The sequence below is a fragment of the Dermacentor albipictus genome, chromosome 3 (assembly GCF_038994185.2).
Source record: "Dermacentor albipictus isolate Rhodes 1998 colony chromosome 3, USDA_Dalb.pri_finalv2, whole genome shotgun sequence".
In the NCBI taxonomy this organism is placed as follows: Eukaryota; Metazoa; Arthropoda; class Arachnida; order Ixodida; family Ixodidae; genus Dermacentor; species Dermacentor albipictus.
In genome coordinates this window covers 27,651,875-27,661,874 of record NC_091823.1, presented here as the reverse complement: position 1 = coordinate 27,661,874, position 10,000 = coordinate 27,651,875, and the positions used below count along the sequence as shown (strand labels likewise).

Sequence of the window (10,000 nt, the reverse complement as noted above, 5' to 3'; positions counted from 1 at the left end):
TGGGGAAGTAGTATAGTCTATGGAAAGAAAAATACGTAGCAAATACCATGTAAAATAATCGTCAACGTCAGCGACAGCTTTCTCGTATGACCTGCTGCATGTTTCCATGCCATACGCGTGATACACGAAACCTTATGGACACATCAGCAGCCAAACAAAGTGGCACTCTGACTACCAATCACAATGCCAAATGGTACCACAACCTAGTACATATAGCCGTAATCACAGCACTCAAGTTGAAACTGCGTAGCAACCACCACTATCCCTCGCATCCTGGTTGAAACTTCATTGCAATGGCTATCCCTTAAAGCATCGATGGCGCGCTATTGATTTACTACATTTGAGGCTTACATACGCCTTTTGTCACCTTGCCACATATGTTAGGCGGGATCGCGTGATTGGCCAAGAATGTGCAAATACCAATATAACATTAGCAGAGTCGAAGTTGCTTGTTATGGGACACACCCAGTGGCGCATACACAGTGACCCAAGTTGCCTACTAGGCCGGCACTGCAGAAAGTTGTCCATTCGGGCATATACCCAACTACCTCTCTTGTGTGCTCGGCAAGCGAGCAGCCATGGCCTATACCTAGTGTCCCAAGTTGACTCTCTTTCCCCAATACGCGGCTAGAAACATACACAACGCAAGGTGGGCGGAAGATCCAAAAGAAAGCTTGCTTTTAAAAAGAAAGACACATTAAAGGAAGACTGCATGGATGAATTCTCATATATATAAGACTCGGATCGAGTGGGTCACATCGAACGAATCGCACCATCTGTGTGGACGCACTACGAACCGACGGCACAAGCCATGTGCACGACTCGGCGCTGTCCACTCGATGCCGTCGACGCGAGGATGAGGGGAACGCACGCCTGGACAGGGAGAGGGGGTTCGACCACGAGCACGGCATGCACGCGCGTAGTGCGCGTGCATAAAAGGCTTATCGCGGGTTGTCCGTGCCACTACCTCGTCGCTTGTCCGGTCGAACAATGCTCTGACCCCTCACCCCGTACAGGGTGGTCACTCCGCGACAGCCAGCCCCTGGGACGCCTCGGACTTTCCGTTACGCGATACTACGCCGGTCTCCCGCGGAGGGGTCGCGTGCGTGGGCGGGGATGATGTGCGTAACGCAGACCCTTTTTCTAAAGATAGCCCTCCTGAGCGCAGGAAAAAGAAAAGAAGAAAATCAAGAAAACCACAGCCTTTCCGAAGTACAAACTACACAAACTATAAACTATAACGTGTGCACGCGGTCTGCCGTTGATGCTGCTTTCGTGCACGCAGATGTCGGGCCCAAGGAGGGAGTTTGCGAACGAAGCGATGTGTGGCGGTCAACGTTTCTTTCTTTCCTTTTTTCCCCCCTCTAAAACGGTCATGCCAAGTCAGGCGTATTTTTAGTAACCCTGGCGCCACTTATAGGAACAACTGGCCCCCGGTCGTGAGCCAGGGTGCTTCGAGGTCGTTGGTCAAGCGGAACGATTAACATCCGAGAGAAAAAAAAAGAATGGTCGGACAGACAGCGTTTGCACGTGTTTCCGTGTTTTTACGCTAGCTTCCAGGCATTTCCTCTGCTGATTGATGTTCAGCTTTCAGCCTCCACGGTATAGACAGTTATGATGCGGCTTCTGGAACTTTCCTCTCGCATCATTTCGGTCTTCCTTATCTAGCAACGTTACCTGGCGACGTCTAAGAATGATAATTAGTAGGCACGTAACTCTGCGAGAACGGTGCAGGCTTGCTCCATGAATTGCCTTCGTTCTATTGAAGCCAACGCACTGCAACCATTTTCCTGAGAAACTCGAAAGAATGCTGTCAGCGCGCATACATGCCAGGTACAAAGAACGAAGAAGCGATAGGTGATATCTAAAAAACCTATAGTTGTCGCTGTAATGTGGCACTCATGCGATGGTTGCCGGCAGTGACAATGTTAAAGGAAAACAAAATGGTGGTGGGGTGTGTGATAGTTATATATTGAACCGCGTTACCATTATATATAGGGTGATCACAATACGCGATTTCTCATGCACCCGTGCTTTTTAGCGCAGATGCTTCGGGTGAATCATGCAAAGGGTCTGTCCAGCGTCCTGTCCGCCAGACCCCACAAAATGACCACTCGTTGGCGACCCCGTTAGAGTGACCTTCGACTTTAGAGCCGACCTTTGTGTTGGCATTATTCACGCCCATCGGGAGCTTTCAGAGGGAACAGGGAGACCGTGAACGGTCTGGCCATAGCAAGCTGCCCGCTTCGAACCCAAAACGAAGAGGCAACAACGTTGACTACATCTCAGCGTTTCTCTTTGGTGGACACTTTCCAGGCACTCTTCACATCTGGACGCTTTTGATTTGTCGTTTACTCACCTATGTCGCTCAGTGCAGCTGTGTGAAGACTGTCAAGCACTTATGTGCGCTCCGTGCAAATGTGGAAGCTATCGAGGACCTCCTCCGCCAGTATATGCCCGGTTTGACAAACAAAGCCGGACTCTGCTGTCGGCATTGAGCAGATTGTAAGATCAGCGTTTTACTTACGCTGGGTTCCTAGGAGAACGAACAAACCTCTCAACAGCCCGAAAAGCCACGCGAGCACTCCTGCTGTACCTGAAGGCAACAAACTGGAGTGACCAACTGTGCACATGTTGGTCACTGCAGATGTGCCTTGTGCACGTCGTTGGTCTGAACTCGTGTTCACTTTCTGTCTCTCTCTCACTCCTCTTGGTGGCCCTATCTACATGCTGGGTCGTCAAACTCAACGCCCCCCCCCCCCCATTCCCCCCCTCTCCCTGCTTTCTGCGCTGAGCGAAAATGAATCTTATACAGATATTTCGCATTACTACGTATGCCCTAGTATGCGCGTAAAGCGTAAACATCATGCCTGTCTAAACTTTTGATAACAGCATGACTGTCTGTATATATCTTGTCCGGTGGTAGTTTTAAGAGATAAATGTTTTTCATTACGTTATCAGAGTGACTGTACATTTTCTCAACATGTGACAGGATGCTTAGTCACCTTCTTTACCCTTGTCCGGTGTGGTCGCCTACTTCTCCTTTTGTCAGTGTGTGAACTTCGTCCCCCCTCCCGCCCAACCCCGAAAAAACAACAACAACAAAAGAAGTGCTGTGACATGTTCTCGATAGGCAGTGCTTATGTTTTTCGACAATGGTGTCAGGGGCTTCCTATGATTTTTCTATCTCGAACATACTTAATTCAGCTTGCTGTTGGGCTTTGAAGAAGTCCGCCAAGTGGATGCCGGTGGTATCGTTAAGTTGGACGAGTTTGTATGACTTTGTGATTGATTATACCACGTTATATAGGTCATAACTTGAAACAATAAGTAGTCTGGACGAGCACTGACTTCAATCTGAGGTCTATTAAACAAGTAAAGCACCGTTTAAACTGCCGCCAAAAAGTACTCGAATGCTATTCTTTCTAACTCCGCTAACTGACACTGGTTTCTTCCCCCACAAAAGTACTGTCAGAAGTGAACGCACGTCCGCTTTGATTCATCTCTCGTGTTTTCGTGTTTTTTTTTTTCTAGCGCTCTTTAGCTAATCATGACTGCAGTGCTTACCAAGACGTTGCAACCACGATACGCACGCCGCCAACACACAGGGAGATGAGGCATTCGCGTTGAGATCACGTATCGTTTCTGGGCGTCTGGAGATCGTCATCTCGCTTATCCTGCGGTCGCTTTATGGGCTTCTCTCGACACCTGCTGACGTCGGTCCTTCGGCTTTTTTTCGCTGTCGCCGTCTCTTAAGATCGACGATTCGTCGCGGTTGCGCGCGTCTATCCGCGGAAGCTGAAGGCTCCGTTGTCTCTATGCGCGGGCTCCTGCGCTTGAAGATTTAGTGAGTGGGCTCCGTCAACGTCCCGAGGGTGGTCACGTTGTCACGTTGCCACGTTGGGTGCCACCGCTGCTTGCACGGAGAGGATGTAGAAAGATTGGTCGACAGGGTGGGCCGGGGCAGGCGATTTCAGCTCTGTAAACAGAGAACCAACCACGTAGTAAGTTAACTACGTTGACTAAGGGAAATACAATGACGCGAACTAAAGAATACGAATGGAAACACACACACACACACACACACACACACACACACACACACACACACACACACACACACACGCACACACACACACACACACACACACACACACACACACGCACACACACGTACACACGCACACACACGCACACACATACGCACACACACGCACACGCACGCATACACACACACACACAAACACACACACACACACACACACATTTATTCTGTAACATGGTGCCTGTGGGTCCGGACTAAAAGAGGTGATTAAGCTTTTGATGAGGCCTAGTGTACAAATAACAAATGTAATTTGACAAATAAACCGACATTCAGCCTGTTGTAAGTTGTGTATCGTGTGTTGAAGTTCTAAACAGGCACTACGATATGTCTACATCAAGCAAAATGTTATGGTTCTGATGTGCTGATTAAATAATTTTTATTCGTCTTTTTCAACCTTCTTTTTTTAATTCTTTCTATTCTTGGTCCACAGAGGTATGCATTTAATCACAACTACAACCATCGAAAACATCGGGTACACAAAAATCTGGGTTGCTTTTTTACTAAATAAGTACCGAGTTGTATAGCCTTATACGAGAAGCGAGGTGTTCTCTTGAAGTGCCTAGATCAAACTTAGACTTACGGCACGGCACGGCTAGAAATAAGTACAACTTTTTGCCTCTTTTTTTAGTCATGAATGTGTTGGAGGCCCAGTTTGCCGTTGTTGTAGTGCTGAGCCACGGAGCTAAACCACAAATCTAAGATATGCCAACAGATGCGGTGGCGAGTTTGCATGCAACAAGCTGCTGAATTTCATTATTTTACAGCCTAACAACGCGTCTTTCTTTTTCGCCTCTGACGACTTGCTGATTTCCGTAAACGCAAAGCCTCGCTTACGAAAACGAACAATGGACTGACCATCTTTGACGTCTACAAACGCTTGCGCACTTAAGAAACAAAAGATTGATGTGGTACGTCATAAGCGGGCTTGCTCGCCATGAAATGCACCATGCTTATTAGCATGGTGTGATTAACACTTATTCCGGTAGCCTTGTTAGGAACGCTGGTATACTGAAAAAGACGCCTCACAACTTTACACTCTCCTCGTGAGCTGAGACCTGAGCTTGCAAACCAGCAAACAGAAACCCAGAATCGCTTCCGCAGGCCCGAAGAATTTCCATGTATTCATTCTTTTCTTCTTTTTATCTAGTGCTGCCTGAAGTCATTCTTACTTCACGCGGGGTAACAACAGTCGCCTGAGTAACTTTATATCCGGCGCGCAAAATGCTACGAGCAAGCAGGGGGCGGCGTAGGGCCGGCTGCCGGTGCGTAACCAAGGGCAACGGTTGTTGTTTAAGCGTGCCGCCGCTAGCCCGGCTTCCGCGTCGGGAACTCGTGGCCGTCCCGATGGCGGTACGCGATCCGTGCGCCGAGCTCGCGGTGCGAACCGCGTGTGCCTTCCTCGAGGCGCCGGACCAGGGCTCGCACCGGGGTCACCAGTTCCTGCGTGCCTTCGTGGACGACCCGTCGACGCTCACGCTCTGCGCCGCGCGCACCACGGACGCCCAAGCGCTGACCTTCTCCGTTCAGGTGCACTATTGTCATGTGCATGCTGCAATAAGTTGGCGAGTCGGGCTAGTTGGTTGACATCCTTATTCGAAATTAAATTGAAACGCACATAAGACGTGGACACAGAAGGGAAGTAGACAGGACGGCGCCGTCCTGTCTACTTCCTTTCTGTGTCCACGTCTTATGTGCGCTTCAATCTAGTACCGAATATGTACGTGCTGCCTGTGAAAAGGGCGCGCGTGTTTCTGCATGTTTCTGCATTTTAATCCAAATGGTTTGCAACCGGCATGTGTTAGACACGGATGAGAAGGAGGAGGGCACAGATACTGACGTCTGAGGTATCGGATCTTGAGAGAATCCGCAGCGGCGATCTGTGCTCTCGTGTCCAGTCCTGTGCAGGTTAATTCTCTCGATGCCGCGGGCTAGTACGTGTGCACGCGCGCTTACACGTGGAAGGTTCAGCTGTTAACGGTTAACCCACACTCGTGGAGTCCCCAGGAGCCCGGGGGCAATTTTCAAGCCATTGTCATGGACAGAAAAGATAGTATTGACATAAAATTTTGCAGAAACTCATCAGACTTTGTGTATGTCGGTTAAGAGCCACAAAACGTCCTAAGTCCGGTAAAGTTACAAACGTAGCAGTAAATGCTGCTCAAGGTCATGAAATCTTCGTATGTAATCTCCGGTCATGTAGTCTTTGGTAGACTTGACTACATCTCTGTGAAGTCACCAGCATTAGCTGAAGGTTGCATTCGGCAAATTCTTGAGGTCGTTTGGCCTTCGAGGTTGCGCTCACGTCGGACGCTATTGTTTGATGTACTTAAGTTTACTGTAAGTGTTTGCATAAATCTACAAAGCTGATTTCTTTTTCGTTGCAAATTGCAAGTCAGCCGCTGATTCGTCCTCATTCTCCTGCACGCCCAATATATTATGGATTCAGAGATGCTTGATACTTATTGTATGCGACGAAATGCGGAGATGTCTTCGCCTCCATAACGGTTATAGGCGAACGAGCAGTGAAACTACGTTGTGCGCAAGCTTCTTCCTCCCCATCATTTTGTTGTTGGCCTCTATCAGCTTAATTGACAATACTGTGAATACGTATTGATGGCTTCCAAAATAATGTCAGTGCAATCCCCCTGTTCATTTTGCCAGACTCGTTGTTAAAAATGCTGTCAGGCTCGACGAACCGAGTGGTGAGGTCGCACCTTGTGTCCGCTATATGCTCCAGCACTTTTTTTGGCCTTGTAAATACACAAGTGTCGCTTTTATGTATTGACTGCTGTTGACCGGCGCCCGCCAGACGTTGCTCTGAATATGCCGACATACCATATGGCCTCTAGAATGTGACGTCGCTTTTGCTGCCAGTAAACAACATAAGCGATAACCAAGTGGTCGTCGAATTCGTTTTCATTTCATTTCTTGCGTTCTTTTCTACCGCGTGTGGGCCATCAGCGACCACTTTGTCTTCAATTCCAAGGAGCCAGAAGTCGTAGAGCTCATTCGATCGACACAACGAGTCGGTCGGAGCAGTGTGTCACGCACGCGTGTTGTCATGGCGACAGTCATTCGTTGCGGAACCTAGACAGCGGGTCTTTTTGATCTGCCAAGTGTTACTATATATGCCGGAAGCTGTGCTTATCGTCGTATCATTTTGCAACTGCCAAAGCGGTGCCTGAAATGTGCTTACGAGGAACAATAATAAGGTCGGAATAGAAATAAAGTTCAAGTTTAGAAATAAATCCAAGTTTATTTGAGGTGATCAAATTGGCACGATAATTTATTTAGCCATGTGCTCCAACACTCTGTCAACCTCTAAAGTCTTGGAAGGCCACCCTGTGACGGGTTCAGAGCGTGACTACCCCACATGAAACTTGCACAGTGTGTGAACAGTAGGCACAGACTTATACTTTCACAGGTTTAGTTGAGGCAAGTTAGAACGGGACATTATGCTGAAATGATGCCTTGACGGCTGTCTTAAGGAGCGGATAAGGGAAAGGGAGTCTGGAATAAGTATTTCTGACTATTAAAGCTTCACGTGCGAAGCGTTCATATGTTAATAATAAATTTCACTGCAGGAATTCCTATGTAAATACATGGGAACACTGAAATCGTTGTTCTTGGTACTCACACCGCGAAATTATATTAGATTTATGGCAATAAAAGAAAACATATAATCTACCGACTGTAGCAAGTTGTGGGGAAGGATGGAGAACCGTTGCTTTTTTCGCCACGACGCCGTGCCGATATAGCCCCGTCCGATCTACTCTCTACCCCCGCGTGTTCTAGGATAGAGGAGGTCCCGAATGGGAACCTTTAATGCGCCAGGACAGCGTGCTTACCGAAATAAAAGCGTTTTAAATCTGTGTCAGCTCACTGACGCACCAGCATTGGGGTGGCCGCCGAAAGAAAAGAAAAAAAAATTGCATGTTTCAACCCTATTTTTTCTCCTAGCAATCAACCTATTACACCAAAATTAACGAAAACATAATTTTAAGGAAGACTTCGTCAGTCTAAATGTGTATCTCTTTAGTGTCAGGAGGTCGCGCGTGCTGGCTCCCGGCGCAAGACTTTATCCACCAAAAGGCTGCTCCCTTCAGCGTTCGTGTATGTACACGCTGTACATGTGCTTATGTATACGTGTATGTATTTGGGTTGGACCGCAGGCTTCTGTGCTCGAGGAGGGTGGCGAGCGGCAGCTGGTGTTCTTCAAGCGGCGTCCTCAGGTACTGACTCCCGAGAACCTGAGCGGCTCCGTCGGCGTGTGCGCCCTGCTGGCGCCCTCGGCCGCCGAGTCGCTGGGCGCCTGCCTGCGGGCCGTCTTCCAGCCCTTGTTGGCGAGCGAGCCGCTTCTGGCCACCAGCCTCGGCCAGTTGCAGGTGCGCGCGCTGGCGGGACTCTTCCGTTATTGTAGACTTCGTCGTTCTGAAAGCCTTGCGCGAATGTCCGTTTTGCGCTGCTGCATATACCTTAGATGCGTTACCTGTATGTACAGTGTGTTTCGGAGAACACTTCCAAAATTCAGAGTTTCCCGTGGCAGATGGCACAATTATAGTTCATGAGGTGGTCTACTCGAAGCGGCGGGCACTACACGCACAAAAAATTGAAATGCATAATCATCTACTTAACAGAAACTCGCTAATTTAGTTGTTAACTAATTACATTATGGCCCCCATAGCAATTGAGTTCAAGTTCGCAAGGCGGATCCATCAGGAACGAATTCTCAGGATGACATCAGTTTCGAGATAATAATTCCCGAACTTTGCGGAGAAATGCATTGGCGTTCCTGTTACTATCTCATCAAAACGTCGTTCTATGCATTCAGGCACAAAAGTAAGTGGAATGCCAATTCATTTATCCGCAAAGTTCGGAATTAATATCTCGAAACTGATGTCATCCTGAGAATTCGTTCCTGGTGGATCCGCCTTGGAAACTCCACGGCTAGAATTTGTAGACTGCAACATGAACCACAGGGCAATTAGTTAAAAACTTAATAAGTGAATGATTGTTAATTAGTCGATTAATCATTTCAATTATTTGTGCAGGTAATGTCCGCCTCTTCAACTAGACCAGCTCATGAACTAGAATTGTATAATTTGCCACAGGCAATCTTTAAAGAATTTTGAAAGTGCTCGCTGAAGTACCCGGTATAGTATATATGGTCGCTCGTGATGAACTGAACGACGAATGTGAAAGAGAACTGGTTCTTTATGAAGAAGGTAAACGTTGGCAGCCTTCTGCAGCCTTTGAGGGAGCACGGCTCAGCGCCAGCCGATGAATGTGAACTTTTCCCCTTCGTAACCTCTTCCATTCCCCTTTCCCACACTTCCCCAGTGCAGGGGGAGAGGAGTGCAACGAGAAAAAAAGAATATAAGAAAAAAACGAAAGGATGGTAACTTGTTGATAAATTTATGAAACACTGTCTAGAATAAAAGTGCAACAAACGAACGCAAGGGAAAAGAACAACGTGGTGTCTAATTAAAGATCACATGCAACATGGCCTTCCAATTATTCCGACGACTTTCGAACCTTTGTGAATTTATAGGACCGTAGACCTGTGCATTTCAAGCTTCAACAATTTGTCGAGCATACCACGTTTATTAGTTATGCTGCTAACAACGAATGCATTGAGTAAACATGTAGCTGCAGCGCGATAAATGAAAATATAAAGCACGCCTATTTATTCTGTTGGCTGAGCATGCAGTCGCGGGTTGGATTTACGACCGCGGCGGCCGCATTCCTACGATAACGTGAGGAAAAAAACAAACAAGAAGAATCTTTTCTGCAGTGCTTCTGGGTACCAGTTAAAGAACCCCACGTGGTCAAAGTTAATCCGAGCCGTCCGCTACGGCGTCTCTCAGAACTCGCTGTGCAGTTTCAAGAAGTTAA

General features: G+C 47.8%; 1 protein-coding gene across 1 annotated transcript in view; it reads left to right on the top strand.

The window, feature by feature from the left end:
- The first annotated feature begins 5,547 nt into the window (after positions 1-5,547).
- The window catches only part of btv (dynein cytoplasmic heavy chain beethoven), a 96,459-nt gene continuing 92,006 nt past the window's right edge, over positions 5,548-10,000 (top strand). The window contains exons 1-2 of the mRNA XM_070535314.1: positions 5,548-5,632; positions 8,278-8,490. The gene's annotated coding sequence lies outside the window, so the exon portion shown is untranslated. The remainder of the gene's footprint in view (positions 5,633-8,277; positions 8,491-10,000) is intronic.